Source organism: Microplitis mediator, chromosome 8 (assembly GCF_029852145.1).
Source record: "Microplitis mediator isolate UGA2020A chromosome 8, iyMicMedi2.1, whole genome shotgun sequence".
Taxonomy (NCBI): Eukaryota; Metazoa; Arthropoda; class Insecta; order Hymenoptera; family Braconidae; genus Microplitis; species Microplitis mediator.
The window spans coordinates 10,458,320-10,468,442 of NC_079976.1; positions in this window are offsets into that span (position 1 = coordinate 10,458,320).

Consider the following 10,123-nt stretch of genomic DNA (forward strand, 5'->3'; position numbering starts at 1 on the left):
TACATTAAAAATCTTAGTTCAGTTGGTTGATGGTGATATTGAATCTAAAAATTCCAAAATTTTCTGTTTCAGATTGTCCATTTTTGAAATTTTAACACCAAGCGCAGCCCCTCCTAGGAATCGAGGCGTTGTATTCGAATGATGTTTTTGTACGTTTAAAGTATATAAAATATACAATAAAATTTTTTTTTTTTAATGTATTTCAATAGTGTATTTATCAAGCCTAACAAACCCTACATGTATATGAATCGTTTATTTGAGAAACCCCATAAGTCAAGAAAACAAAATTTTTCAGGAAACACAAAAAACATTTTTCTGGAAAAACTTGCCATTAAAATAATAAATAAATAATTGAAAGCAATAATGTTAGCGTCTCTGAAAAAGATTCAAATAAGAAAAATTCAATTTTGTAATTGAAACTCCTTAAAAAAATTATTTAAAGTTGATTGACTTATGGAGTTTCTCGACCAAACGGAAAAAGAAGTTATAAAATCATTTTTTTTTTTATTTTTTTCGACTCAAATTATTTATTAGACTGATAAAATGAAGTATAAAATATGTATTTGAACTCTGAAATCCAGAAATTGAAAAAAATAATAATTAATTTCAACATTTTAATTAGACATATAACAGCCAAGATTAAACAACATTCGAAATTAATTTCCCAAAAAAGCGCGGATTTTAAATAAAAAAAAGTTATTTCTGTAAAACTAAAACTGCATATGTTTATTTGAGTCATTGACTTATTGGGTTTCTCAATTAAATGAAATTGCTGTCACCCGGTTAATTTTTTTTTAAACGCTTTGATGCATATTTTTATTGATTTCTATGGAGGGATATCCAAAGAACCCAAAAATGCAAAAAACCCAATTTCGTAAAAAATATGACTTATGGGGTTTCTCAAATAAACGATTCATATCTTTATTTATAATTTCATTAAAAATTCTTAAAAAATAGTCTTCTTTTCGAGCGTTTAAAGTAGAATACTGCCAGAAATACTAAAAAGTTTAAATAATATTCAATTCCGCGGATTAAGCGTAATATTTTCTGCTTTCAAATTCCATTCCTTTAATTTTCATTTCTAACAAAAATATCAAATGTCAATTATCAAAAATTTACATCTTCCCTTTCGTGTTGAAATCTTTTAAGCTTTCAATCAATTCTTTAAATTATTTAGAATTAACATTTTCTGATTTACATATACATAAATATCAACTTTTTCATAATTTCAAAGTTCCCAGATTTTTAGAAAAATCTGCATCAAAATTAAAAATCAAAATTTTACATACATATATTGGCGAGTAAATAAACCAGATTGTACTGATGAGTAGAGAGCGGTTCGGAAGGAAGTTAGTTTACACGCTCTCACGGTTTGTCTGTTGTCTGTCGGTTATTGTTTGGTTGTTGCTGTAGACTTGTGTGTAGACTGTTACTGTCATAGTCACCGGAAATGGTCTACAATTCACTACTGATGACTCACCACACATGACTGGTCTGGTTTGGATGCCAGAGCATCTCTAGCCATCCGAGCCATTCTTTTTCAAAAGTGTACCATTTACTTTCAAGTACATACATACATCTAGATATACATATTTTAAATAGCATCAGAATACTCACACACACACTAACATAAGTATGGTGTACATAAATGCATATCCTATAAATGCTTATTTAAATATAAAAAACAAATACATTGGACATCATTACATTGTTTAATCGTACATAGGATCTATTCAACGGTAGTACGGTAGCAATATCTCTGGTAACGAGACAGTAGATGCAGTAGATCCAGTAGATGTTGTATAGTACCATATTAAATAAAATAGAAGTAATCCTTAGCTGAGCTGGTCATTATTGTTGTTGTCGTTGTTGTTATTGTTGAGCTTCTTGAGACTTGAGACCGAATAATCTAATGGATTTAATGTTACGATCCAATGCAATGTTAAATAGTTACTAAACCAACTTGCAGACTACCGTTGGAGATAACGCAGTAACCAGGATTTTATTTAAATATATTTTATTTTTTGATCTAAGTCGTGTGTCTGTTGCACCTCAGATGCATTTTCAGCGTGACGAGTAACTCTGAGTAGTTTGTGTTTCAATGCAGATTGTTGTATATATATATGTATATATATCTTGTTGTGGAATCTCAAGTCACGCTCGCATCAACTTGCGGCTTATCCAGATGAAGCTCTGAGTTGCTGGAGAAAAATATTATATAAAAAGACTAGTGTACCGATATAATTAAGCAATTCGTAAGCACGATGCTATCGTCCATGGATATGGATGGTAGGTAAATGTATGTCTGGGTATTATGTAGGTATTTGTGCATGAGAACAATGAGAAATTGTCTGGTTACTTTTTTTTATTCATTTATTTTTTTCTTGCTTGATTTAGATAATGGAAATTGGGAGAGTTATTTTTGGAGAAAGTATAATTAATCCTTGTATTCTCATGGAAATTGGAATATGATCAAATTTTATGATTTTTGTGTTACTTTTTGATTTATTAATTTTGACAAGATTAAGAGAGTGAAAGAGCGAGCTGGTAATAGATGCAGAAAATTAAACATGGAATGATAACCGTCGTTGGAGTTTGTAATTATTGAATGATAGTAAGAAGCTAAAATTTACGGCCTATGGATTGAGAAATAACATTTTAATGTAATATATAAAAAGTAGTTAACTGTAAACATATTAACAGCTATTAGAAACTGGGCTGAGTTGGATTGAATATTAAGAATTAATGACTCATGGAAACGCTAATGCATTATTTACAGTCTGATTGAAGCACACTATTAGAGCCTGTGCTAATATCTTATGAAAATGGTAAAAATTGCCGTTTCAAATGTGAAAATGTCTCAAGTTAACAACAGGGAGCTTTTCATAAAAAATGATCTTTTTAATGCTGCATTTAAAATACTTGCTCGTTAAATTTTCTATCTGGTAGATCTCTCTAATAACAAAGCCTTACATCAAGTTGCCGACTTATTCCACCAGATGACTTCGCTCTTGCGCACTTAAAGACTTCTAATAAACTAAATAAAACTTGTCGTACCTTTCAGATCAAGTTAATAGATGATTAATTTAGGTTTTTATACCAATTTTTCCTAAAAATTAACCAGAAATCACATCACAGAAAAAGATAATCAGTTATATAATTTAAGATTAATGCGAGTAAAATTTTAAATGTATAAATAGGAATCGCAAATTGAGAAAATCTATATGTAACACATGTATGTTATTTAATGTAAAATAGTTCAATAAAAGATTTTTAAAACTAAAACTAAGATCAAGTTACTAATTTAAATATACTCAATGATTGTTAACAGAATTAGTTACTATTAGTTTTAAAATAAAATAAGTAAAATAAACTTATCAGAACTTTTGATCATCACAAATTTAAAAGCCACGAAATTCCACAACTTAATTTCCATGAAAAATCACCCTCTTGCATTCCCTAGATTTAAATAATATCAAACCGATAAACCAAATCATTAAGCTCATCGTCCCAATTCTATAAATATAAATTTCCAATTAAATATTTTTTCGTTCCTAAAAAAATCTTCAATAGCTTTTCAAGATCTGTTTTCTCAGACATTACTCACATTAACAATCTCTCTACTCAAATATTAAATAGAAATATTTGATTTGTATCAGCTCCACAAGTCCATTACTATGGTATATTACACACCAAAGGAGGAAAGAAGGACATTTCAAACCGCATAAAAATATTTTTTTTCAAAGCGTTCTCTTGATTATCGTAATTAAAATACACGTTCCTTAAAATTTTCATCTAAAAAAGCTCATTCCTAACCACGTCGTGCTTAAAGTTACTAACTCATTCCGCTAGATGGCTTCGCTCTCTCGCACCCAAAGACTTGCAATAAACTAAATAAAACTGTCGTACCATTTAAATAAAATTACTATTCGAAATAATCTCGATCATCTTCAATAATATTACTTTTTATCAATTTTAAAATGAAATAATTTAATAGAAACTTATATAAGTTGAATTTATCAAGTTAAATCGTACCGACAGTAATACCTGTTGCTTGTTGCAGTGCGCGTCGGCATTGGCGTCACATCCAGACGTTTTCGAGTTTAAACAGAGGGTAAGTACAGTAGTAGACACTCAGCTACCACATATATATATATATATATATATATATATATAGGAGTAAGAAAAGAGAAATGAATAAACTGAAACTAAGAAAAATAAAATGAAAGAGTAAGATGTGATGAGACATTATTTTATGAAGCCAGTGCTGGCGGTTCGCGTGGTTACACACGACTAAAGTCAAGTATTTTGCCGCAAAGAAATAATGAAAAAAAAAAAATAATAATAATAAAAATAAAAAACTATTGAGAGAGAAGAATAAGAAGAACAAGAATAATAAAAAGAAAGAGTTGAAAAGTTATAAAGGCGCGGGCGCAGTAGCCAACAGATGACGATACCGTAAATCGGTCTGATGTTTTGTCTTATTCTCTACTTGTAATTTATTTTATTTTATTTTATTCATCCTCTTTGGCTCTGGATTGGCAACAATATATGTTTATGGGCTGACTGGTGTGGAGGAGAGAGATAAAACAAGACAGGGAAATATAACGAGTCAGAGAGTGAGACGAGGTTGCGTTTCGCGATCTCGCGGTTACGGTGCGAGAAAGACAGACGACCTCGTTTTGCCACTGTCTGCCGCCAGTCTAGACCCGCGGGTCTCCCCTCTTCTTTGGCTTCTCCCCTTACCCTTTTATATATATATATATATATATATATATATATGAGTGATAGCTTCTTCAGATAAACTGGATCCGCTGATATTTGAGCTTGTTTGTTATGATTTATGAGAGGAACTTAAATTTTTTTCGAGCTCTAATAATTAATTTTGAATTTTTTTTTTTGATGATTAGTCGACGTTCCATGGAAGTTTTTGAGAGGTGAGTGATGCTAAAAATGGAAGTTTGGTTTTTATAAATTCAGTTGATGGATTTTGGGTGGACTATTATGAAGATGAGGTAAACCTTTAATAGTAATTAATTAATTTTTTATTTTTAAAATTATTATACAAGCATATTTTTAATGACAATTTTTTTGGTACTCGGACGGAAAAATATATACGACGTATATGCATCGATATGTTAACTTTTGAGACATATATTTTCTTTTTCGGATGGCAGTGAGTAGAGGCATTTTTAAATTTCACTAAAAATAGCGGGAAAAAGATTTTATTTTTTTTTTTTTTTTCAAACTCAGTATTAATTTATTGCATCTCTTAAATATTGTTACTTAATAAATCAAATAATAAAATTAATAAAATAATGACAATAATGACAATAAATAAAAATTAGGGGATAGAGAGGCAAAATGAGACACCACTTTTTAACAAAACAAAAAAATGAGTTCGGTTGGAAATGTTTATCTGTCGTCTCTAGAAAGAAATCTGTGGGGTGAGTTGGCCAGCGTAAATAGTATACGAACATTTCGAAATTTTAACCAAAAGAAAAAAAATTTTAGTATTTGTTATCTGCGTTATTTTTTACTAATCGGCAAAAAACTGACTCGAGGGTACAAAGAATTAAAAAAAAAATTTTTTGTTTTTCATTAAAATTTTTCGTAAGTTTTTGTTGCAATAGTTTTTAATTTTACCACAAAATTTAAAAGATTTTTTCAATTTTTTATTCGAGAATTATTATTATGCAAGCAATGCGTCCGAATTATGTTCGAATCAATTAATTATTTTTCCAATAATTAATTGTTGATTTCCCTGGATAATTGAGTACCAAAATTAATTTAATCGAGTTTATATTTTCTTATTTTTAATGAATATTTTATTCTCTTTAAAATAATATTAAATGTGACTTTGAAATGTATATTTTCTCTTGAAGGAAAAGTAATTCAATTTGAACTCGATTTTTATGACCTATAGGTACTGGGGTCATTCAAAGGACATCTATGACGTCAGGAGGCCCAAGTGCTGTATAATTGTAAGGCAATGCATTTTGCTTCAAGATGAAAATATATATTTTTTGTATTTATTGTCAAGAAGAAGGAGACGTTGTTATGCCTCACTGTAAAATAGTTTTAAAATAAGTTAGTCTTAAAGATATTACTCTTGAGTAAAGACATTTCTCTAGACAAAAATCTTTTAATAAAGAAAATCAAATTTATAAAAATTATTTTATTTTAAATAAATTTCCGTAGCCTATCCCAACATTAATTTTAATGTAATGAGTCCTACACGGAAAAAAGAGCAATTGAAAAATTACAGTTTCGTATAGTAGTAAAGCGCTCCGAGTCTGAAACTGTAAAAATTATATTTTTTATCGGTAAATTTTACAGAAATAACAAATATTACAGTTTCAAACTCGATATTGTCGATTTAAACTGTAACATTTGCTGCTTAAAATTGTATTAATTTTATTACTATAACAAATTTCTAAAATTACAGTTTAAGCTTTAATGTTTAAGGATTTTTGCCCCAAAAGCCTTTTTTACTGTAGAAACTGTAATTTTTCAACTGCTCTTTTTTCCGTGTATAATGCCTATACATGATTTTCGAGTAATTTTTACACTGCTTTGAGATACATAGACAAAAACTTTGCTGTACCTAATGGAGCAGGATCAACTCAGCACTGTACTAATTATTTATATTACCGATATAACTCGAGAATATTCACTTTTAAATAAATTATAAAAGAGTTATTTTTTAAATGATAATATTCTCCTGGCATCATTTTAATATCTGCAGTGCGACAATAATATAAGTAAGGTAAGAGACCCAGTACCTGATCACTCGTGTATTTGTATATCTATATTTACTAAATATATCTAATATATAAATTAATGGAGTGATCGAGTACTAGTTTTCCGATCAGGTACTGGGTCTCTTACCTTACTGTCACCGTATCTATATCCACTTTCAAAAAGTGACTACAAATAAAAATTTTTATTACTATACTGTAGTGTAATAACTACTAGGCTGCAATAGGAATATCAGCTCTACGTTTCTCACCGTATACGCGGAGAAATTATTCTTGTTTGAAATGCTATGGTGTCATAGTAATGCCGAACCATGTTGGCCACCTGTCGTAAATTTCAATAAACACATGCAGAAATTACTATGACCAGAGTCAAATTTCTAAAAGGCTACAGTACTTTGGGATATAATAATTGTAAATTTTTTTATGGCCATAGTAATTTTTGCATGTGTTGATTCAAATTTCCAATAGGTGGCCAACATAGTCCGGCATTACTATGACACCATAACATTTTGAACAAGAATAATTTTTCCGTCTAGTAATATATTTACGGTCTATTTCTTTATGCGTAGTTATTAATTTGATTTTAATATAATTTGAAAACAAAAAAAAATCATGATTCACTTAACAGTCAACTGTTCCTTTCACTTTATCGATCAGAAAAATTAATTTTTCAGCTCTGCGAGCGCGAAAAATAGCGGGAAGTGTTTTTCATCAGTTTTGCCCGCAGATTCAACTACTTTCCAGATTTGTTTTTTTATCAAAAAATGGTGTCTCATCTTGCCCCGCTCTACTCTAAATTGTATAAAGAAAATTCACACAGATGAGCTGTCTAAATAAAAAAAAAATTGCAATCCAATATAAGGGTATAAAAAAAATTGTCCGATTGGTTGTAAAACTGTCAGTCTATCACGACGGAGGTCGGTTGCTGGCAATATGCACAAAGAGTCGAGGGTGTATTTGTATAATAATAAATACAATGTACAAGAGAAGGGCATTTAAGTCTATACATATATAGAGTTAGTAAGAGTAGCGTACTTCTAAAAGCCCGCAAGTCATAGACTAATGATTCTGTCTGAGTGGGAGATTGATGAGGAGCGTGCCAAGGGATAAAATCTACATCCACCTACTGCTTACTTCCTACAAGCCAGCCAGCCAGTACAGCATACCACTCTATTGCTGACAAATAAACCCCAAGATTTAGTTGGGCCTACAGTACCTACACAAGGACCATTACCACACAAGGGGCCACTTGTCGTCAGCCCTTTTTACTTTTTAGTTTTGTACTGACCGCAGTCCTCGGAACTCTTCCGGCCAGATATTATAATTTAACATCAACTACCCTCAACTTCAGCCAAAGACCTTACCCTTTTCCCTTTACTTTATAATCAGATATTCATTAATAAACAGTAATTAATATTATGAAATGTATGAAGATGATAAGTATATGTAATAAGTGAAACAATGAGTCAAGGGCCCATAGAAAAAGTTGACTCATGTTATTTTTTTATTTTTTATTTTTTGGAACCAGGAGAGGATCAAAGGTCGGGTGCGAGTGAGAGTATATAAAGGGTTGTAGTATTATGCAACTCAACAGTTGCATTGAGTGGCTATTAGGTGTACTACCCTCAGTGTACTGCTCGTATGACGGATATAAGTAGTCTACTACATCAGAGCAACCAACAACCTCAATTACTCACTAATCATCATTATATTGAGGATTTCAGGTTTTTTTTTTAACATGGATATAATTAGTATTATTTTTATTATTTATTTTTTTTTTAATATTATTTGGACAACAACAAACAATAACGTGTGAATTGACAAAAACGCCATTTTGAGAAAATTGTGCTTAAAAATTTAAAACTATTTTTAAGGAAATTTATCTCGAAAGTATTCGAGCACAAATTACTTTTATATGATTTTAAAAGTCAATGGCCAAGAAAACAAATTTAATAGTTTGAGGATCTAAAATAATCAAAGCCATTAAAAATGAACTTAAATTTTGTATTACGAAATATAAAAAGGAAATCTTGGAAAATCTAAAAGTGCGCACCTCAATCGCTTATGATAATTACTAATATTTTATTTTATTATTATTACTTTAATTAAATTATTATTTTATAAATTTTTTTTATTACTACTTTTGATTTAACTTTTAAATTAGTTTTATTTTTTCAGTTTTTTCTTTCAGTTTAATTTTTGTTATTTAAAATTTTGTTTAAATATTCCTCCTTTTTTCCTTAGACGTCGCTTTTTATTTTTAATCTTACTTCACACTAGTGCTGCTGCCAGTAGTTGGTGGAGGAAAAAAAGAAAAAGTAATAATCATAAAAAAAAAAAAATGGCGGCTAAATTTTGCATGAATTACCGGTTTTAAGTCTTTTATTAACTACAATTGAACAAAAAGGATTTTGATAGTGATTTTCGAAAGGGTTCTTGTGACAAATAGTACACTGTAAAAAATCACCGGGGTAAGTCCAAGTGGTGTAGGTGTTAAAATTATCGGTGTTAAATTAACCCCCGAAAGCGGTGTGAAAATAACGCGGCCACCGGTGTAGATATTCTTTACCGATGTTAAAATATTTTACTTTGTGAATATTTTTACTTACTCGATCACTATACTTGTTAAAAAATGAAATTCTTTATTAATTTTCATAAAGAACTGATATTTTTTGTGTTTTATAATCTTTAAAGTTGATACTCCAAGCGGACGCAATTTACCCCGCTTTTACACCGGTTACCCCGTTTTAACACCGGTGTATTACTCCTCCTACACCGGTGTAATTTCATTTTTACACCGGGCGGAGTTAAAACGAGTCAATTTTTAACACCGCTCTTTCTACAGTGTACAAAGCTAATGTAAAAAAAACTAGGCTAATTTTTAAATTTTTTGAGAGTTATCGTAATTCCAAAGATTCGTACAGGGCAATTCACAACACTAGTTGCTTGGATTAAAATAATTGATTTTAAATCAATCGAATATTGAATCGACTTAATAACTAGTCAAAATTACTCCTTAACAGGGGTTCGCACTTATCTCTCTGTTACACTCAAGTCCACGAACAGTACTATCTTTGTTGCACTTGTGCAGTAAATGGAAACTTTGGCCGAGTTTTTCTCTTGATAACAGGGGTTATCAAATATTTTTTGATAACCCCTCTTAACAAATTCACCCTCATTTCAACCTCAAGAGCTTCACAGAACATCAACTGAACCTTCATAACCGCGTTTAAACCTCAAATGAACCTGTATAACTTGCCTGAGTCAAAAATTTCATTTCATTTCAACCTTAATAACTTCATAGAACCTCAACTAAACTTCTATAACCTTATCATTTATTCTTGTTTTATTTTTCATAAATT